The following is a 6,505-nucleotide window of genomic DNA, read 5'->3' on the forward strand; positions in this document are numbered from 1 at the left end:
GTGGGTTTATCCTGGATTCTGGTCGATTGCAGTTCTGGCTGTGGTTATATGCCTGGTTCCATTGAAGGGTTAATCCTCTATTGCTTTGTCATTGGTATGGAGTGTTCTCAGCTGGCAAGAGCTGGCTTAGGTTGCTCTTCCAGTCATATCTACACTGAGGTAAAAGCTCATAATCCCAGGTAGCATTCATTCTTCTAAGCAAGTCATATTACAGTTGGTATCTTCTCTTTCACAGAGAGAACTGGAAGACAGTCACTCAACCTCCCACAAGGAGGCTGATGCCCAGTATAGTCTCTGACCAACAGCTACCTTAGAATACACACCCACGCATGCCCACCTGCCCTTGTTTTGTTGCTGTTGTGGTTTGTTTGTTTGGTTTTCTTTTTTTTTTAATTGAGCTTGAGGTTATTGGCATGAAATACCCCTTTAGCCAATTCAGGTGAGCTGTCACAGCTGCATCCCCTCCTAACTTCGCTGGGGACAGGGGAGAGAAGTGGGTAAAGTGAGAAACAGAGAAAGCTTTGATGTTGTGCAAGGACTATTCAGAAGTAGCCAAAACACTGGTGTGTTACCAACACTGCTTCAGCCACAAATCCAAAACACAGCACCATACAGGCTGCTATGAAGAGAGTTAACTCCATCCCAGCCAGACCCAGTACACACTGTTGCTATTTGATTACTATTTAGGGCTCTCGTCGTCTGGCAGCTTTGCCCTGTCAGCACAGCACAGTCTGTGTACCTCCAGATCTCCCTGTAAGAAAAAGATCTCACCGCACTCAGCACCTACTCCAGCCCTACACCATAACCAGGAGCCGCAAAAGCGACTAGTTGACGGATAACAGCCACCCTACCACATCCTTCACCCCGCCTCCACTGCGACCCACCCCTTGCAGCAAGCGTGTGCTAAGAGAAGGAAGCAGAGGAGTTAATGCCCTTGCGCATGCGCGCCATCACTGCAGAAGCTGGGGTTCCCTCGGTTGCGCTTGCGTGTGCATTGTGGGCAAGATGGTGGTGGGGATGTTAGTTAGAACTGAGTGAGTGAGGGGGTGTGTTGGGCTCGTGGGTGTCCTGTACGGGTTGAGCCCGCGTAGAAGTTGGTGAGGCGGTCGAAGCTGTCTGGAGCCTGCTATGGAGGGATGAGGAGCTGGGGAGACGGGTCAGGGTCCAAGCCCTCGCTGATGAGGAAGAGGTAGCTGCTGGGCCCCTGCTCCTTATGCGCGCTCGGGCCCCTCGACTGCTACTTCACGCCGCCCTGAGGGACGCCGCCTTTGGCTTTGTGGGTCCGTAGCGGTGGGAGGAATCGGAGGAATTGTGGCGGCGGCGCTGCTGCAGCTACTCTGTGGGGAGAGTGCGGCAGGCAGGTGAGTGCCCGTCAGCAGAAGAGCTGGCTCTTGACGCACGCCGTATGCTTTCCCGGGCAGTAGTCCTCCTAGGGAGTACCCGAGTTTGCAGATATTTGATAGCTGAGATACTGCTGGAATACAAAGGCAGTAGTAGTAAGGCACACAAACTGGTTTCTTTTTTCTGTGAAAAAGTATTTATATTTAGAGTCCTTGACCTGCAAAACCTTTCTGTAACTGTTAGATTAGTCTTTGACTTCAAAGCCCTCTATTAGTAGGGGCTATTTCTTCTGTTATGTTTTCTCTCTAATCTCTTGAAATGAGGGGTGGATCTGTACAGGTGTGTCTGACTACACCCTCGGTTTTTTTTAAGTCATTCTTGCCTTAAGTGCCATTTATAGCTTCAGAAGTGATTGAATGTAACACAAAATTATTCAGAATTTTATAAAAGTCAGTTTCATTGTGGAGCTACAGGGGAAGGGAGAAGTGAAGATGCAAGTGTACTAAACTATGTAACTGACTTGTTTGTTGTCCTCCTGTCCCAAATAATAATTATAATCTCTATGACAGTAGTGGCATGTAAAACTGTGACAAAAACTTTTAACTTTCCTAAAAATAAAATTTCTGCAGAAACTTTCATTTCATATGTTGGTTCTACCATCTACTAATGAACAAGAGAAGACTTGTGTGTACCAGTCGAGAAGCATATCTTTGAAAGTTTTGCTTCAGGAGGTTATGTCTGAATTGATATCACTACTAGAAATAATGCTTTGGTAAGTTAGAACTACTGCAAGGATTGATTAAGAATGTCGTTAATTGAAATGACAAAGAAACAGAACTTTTTCTCCAATTGTCTTCAGATGCTGTAATCATATTTTTAAACTGACAAAAAGTGTACACTAAATGGTTTCATTCAGTCCTAACTACTCAAGAAATACTAGTCTTGTTAAAGTGAATGTAATGAGGTGGTTGTAATGCTTCAACTTGTTATGATGAAGGCTATTTATAGAATATTTCTGCTCAATGAAAAGGACTTTGCAATTACAAGTACTTTCCTTGGATGTTTTAGATTCCAAAATACAAATGGGTTACTTGGTAAAAAGTATTTATACTTAGTGGTATAAGGAGGGGGGAGGATATATGAACTAAACTCAGGAAATCCAAATGGTGGCATAGATAATCTTGTTGGTTCTGGGTTTTTTTAAAATTTCTAAATAGTGCAGTAGCAAACACTATGGATCATAAGAACGTGTCTTAGGAAATGTAATGAAATACATGTTCACATATGTGAAGTTTTGATACCTAGATATCTGTTACACAATGCTTATCAAGTATCTAAGATCAAGCTTCCTTAGTGTCAAACTAACACCCTCAAGGATGTGCTATGCTACCATGTGCACAAAACTTTAGATGCTGCTTTGGTCAGTACTAGTACTAAACTAATAGCTGTTAGTCCATGTGAACACCTGTATTTTGCACTTAAGTACCTTGTGGATGTTTTCAAAAGATTTTTTTATTTTTTTTATATATCTACACATATGCATGTGTATATACTTTTAGAGCCTTCTTATATCTACTTAATCTTTTGGGTCAGGGAGTTGTGTCCGTGATCATATCAATACTAAATAAAACTTTTAATCCTGTAATGTTCAAATGGGGAAAATCTAGATGTGGCTAACTTTATTTTGGTTAGACTCTGAAAATTCTTGCTTTGAGTAAAACAAAAATAGTTTGGATTGTTTTATATTAGTTAACTTGTCCTGTTTGTTTCAGGCAGCTCAGTAACAATAGAATTATTAATGCAGGTGTTATATGCTTTTTGAAATACTTTATGGTAGCAAGTTGTTATAAAGTATCATGACTGGCATACAATTGGTTTAGTATAGCGTGCAAGTTACTGTTTTTCACCACTATGCTATAGAATTTTTTCATAGCATTATATGGTAGGAATTCATGAATTCCAGGAAACACTCACCCTGTCTGAAACTGAGGCCTTGCCATTCTCCTTTGAGTTGTCCTAATTTAATTTGGACAGTAGAAAGCTATGTCTCTTTTCTGTTGCAAACTACCATGTTTTCACAATGTATTTCTAGTAGCTCTGTGACAGTGACTGAGTGAGTAATGAATGAATGGACTGAAATTAGATAGCTAAACAATTTGGCAAGTAAAATACATCACTAATCTCATTTTAATGAGGATATCAGTAGTTTGAATGGTAAAATAAAATCCTGTGATTCACCTGAATTTAGCTTTTAACGAAGTCTCTGTTGTAGGCTTAAAAAAGGCAACCTAACCTTACTAAATGAATGTAGGAGGACTCAGCTTGGAAATGGCGATCCTGTAGTCGTAACTGATCTTTAAATGAATTTTCTAGTAGTTTGCTGTTTGAATTCATATTATTTTCATTTATTACCAAAAATAGGAAAGCAAAAGCACTGTATAAACTTAGCTTTGACCCCCGATTCACGTACTCCTAGTGTTCTGCTATTTAATACCCTATACTGCTGGGTTTTTTTGGTCCTAATTAATTTGGATTATGACTATAAATATTATTTTGCTAAAATAGTGTTAAAAAAACTCTATTAGTGACTTCAGTGGCAACTGATGCTGTGCTGTTGTAGAATTCTATTTTAATTGTTGGATGGTAATCATTAATTTTTAGTTGAAAGCTTGCATCAGGCTTAGCTGGAGGATGAAGCCACTAGGCAATAAGCATTCATTCAGTCTCGGAGACCTATATTGAGTGGGGGTGCTATTTTTTGTTAAAGCTTATGGGAGAGGTAGGTAGTTGGGAAATTTAAAGAACACTATTTGCTTTGTCTTATCTGCATGTGCTACTATAATAGTACCTCTGATACTATTTGGATATAGTCACAAGGCTAGTCTATGCTAATTTTGACTTGTCAGTCAAAGATTAATAGGGTTCCATGGGTATGTTTGTCTTCATTAGAGAATGATTGTTTTAATTATTGCTAGTGGAAGTAAGAAATTTCAAAAGCATGAATTTTTTTTTTGCCTTGGTCATGTGGATTTTCAGAAGGTGAGGATTAAAATTTAGTATACAAGAACATCTTTTTTGAACTAGTTAATATAGTTGTATTAGAGCATGAATGGTTTGATTCCTGTTGAAACAGTAAGCTAAAACACTAAAGTTTGAGGCAAAATAGCATTTTGAAGTGTTGTTCAAAAGTGTAATGCTATTTTTTTAGGGATGCATTTTAATCTCAAACTGTTAGAACTATTAATCTCTAATAGAATAGACTTTACTTAGGTGGACTTGATAATTCAGCTTAAAAAGGATTTAGGTTTATGTGAAATAAGACCACAATGCTTCTGTTAATGCTGTGAGTTCATTTTTTTTTCTTAAAATATGAACTTTTTATTCTTATCCTGTAGTAGAATGCCAGTGACACAATAAAACATCACTCGAAGCTTAATTCACAAGATTAAATAGTTTGTGTAAAAGATGCATGCTTTCTGGAAAGCAGAGATCCAGAAAATCTTTATTTGTGCAGTTAATGCTGAGTGTTGCTTCCTTCAAATAGGTTCTGAAAGGTGCCGATTTCCACAAACTGAATTTGGCTGTTAGTAGGTTGGCCTTTTTGTAGGAATGGGGCGAACTGGAAGGAAAGGAGAACTTCTCATTTTTTGTATGACAGGAATGCAAAGAAATCATGAAAGCATAAATTGTGAGTTGACTCTCCCTTTATTAAGGGAAAAGGTTCTCAGGGTCACATGAGCTTTCTTTCCTCTCCAAAATCCCTGCTGTGGTGATCCCACATAGCTGATGCTCTTTTAAGTGGAAGAACAGCAGTTAAGAGTCTGTTGAAACTAAGCAATGTTTTTCTCGGTCATTTATATAAACAAACATACACAGGAGCTCTGTGTGTTTAAATTTATATATAAAACTTAGGTACCTTGCACATGTTGTCATCAGCCGCCCCCCCCCCCAAGTTAAGTCAGTCATATAAGCAGTTTATGACTTCGTCATGTTTGGTTGCTATTTCTTGGAGTAAGATTTTTCAGCTTTTTTGGTTATATTGTATATTGAATTCAGTTGTTCAATAATGAGTGTTTCCCTCGAGTATCCCTCCCCCCCCCCCCCCCCCCCCCCCCCAATTTGTTTTGTTACAGGCTCTACTGAAGTTTGCATTTGTATTGAAAACTACTGTTTAGGTAGTGGGATGACTTTTTATCAAATTAAATTATTTGAATGCTTAAATGTGACAGGATGGGACAGCTATTAGATTGAAATGGATTCCTCTTGTTTTGGTTTGTCTCATTTATGAGAGTTTTCTTTTGCTATATGGTTGAGAAAACTGATTTTTGTGAATATGGGAAGTATTAGAGGAAATAAATATGTTGTGGACTGAGTCTTTCTGGTTATGTAAACAAGAACTGAGGTTCAAGCATGGTGGTGAAATCAAAAGTGATCTGTTTATCAATGCCCCAGGAAAGCCAAGACCCTTATGCCCAACCAGTCTGTCAGTGTCCCGTTATGGGGCCCCTTCACTGAACAGTCCTGCTGGATCGGAGGGTGATTCAACTGAGTTGTTCAGGGAAACACACCAACAGCATAAGGGGGACCCCTCAGCAGATCTTCCCACTTTATTTGTTTAAATGTTACCCGCTGCCAGTAACTGCTAGCACCCACAAAGGACTCACATTAACAGTTTACGGAATAACACTCTTTATTATAAAATTGTGACAAGATTTGTGATTGCCGGTGATAGGGACTGTCTGCAAAAACAAGCTTGAAATGATACGCAACCAAACTATATACAACCAAAACCTTAATTACTAATGACAGCTAGTATGAGTTAGTTATTTAGCATGCATAAGACAAAGTTCTTACCCAACATGTGTCCCTATGGGGGATAAGACAGGTTCAGCCCGTTGACTGATCCCAGAAGTTACAATGGAGTCTTACCCTACCTTCTACCCTCCTTTTTCCACTTTTTATACTCATAGTATATTGCATATTCATTCATCATACACAGGATTGATTACAAAATTAGAGGATGATTACAAATTGATTGATTATAATCAGAGGATTGATTACAAAATGAGGATGCAAATTAGTATGCATTCTCAGAAATTAGTATGCATCCTCAGATAGCACTTACTGAAGTTCTCTACTAACTACGCATGCTCCTCAAGCAGGG

The 6,505-nt window shown here is 39.2% G+C and overlaps 1 protein-coding gene across 6 annotated transcripts in view; it reads left to right on the forward strand.

The window, feature by feature from the left end:
• Positions 1-961: 961 nt before the first annotated feature.
• LOC129783026 (adenomatous polyposis coli protein-like) overlaps positions 962-6,505 on the forward strand; it is a 127,620-nt gene continuing 122,076 nt past the window's right edge. For 2 of the 6 annotated variants that reach the window (XM_055792663.1, XM_055792671.1), the window contains exon 1: positions 962-1,361. The gene's annotated coding sequence lies outside the window, so the exon portion shown is untranslated. Of the gene's footprint in view, positions 1,362-1,970; positions 2,114-6,505 lie in introns of all 6 variants that reach the window. The other 4 variants (XM_055792664.1, XM_055792669.1, XM_055792666.1 and 1 more) reach the window with 4 other exon arrangements.

Source organism: Falco peregrinus, chromosome W (genome assembly GCF_023634155.1).
Source record: "Falco peregrinus isolate bFalPer1 chromosome W, bFalPer1.pri, whole genome shotgun sequence".
Lineage (NCBI taxonomy): Eukaryota > Metazoa > Chordata > Aves > Falconiformes > Falconidae > Falco > Falco peregrinus.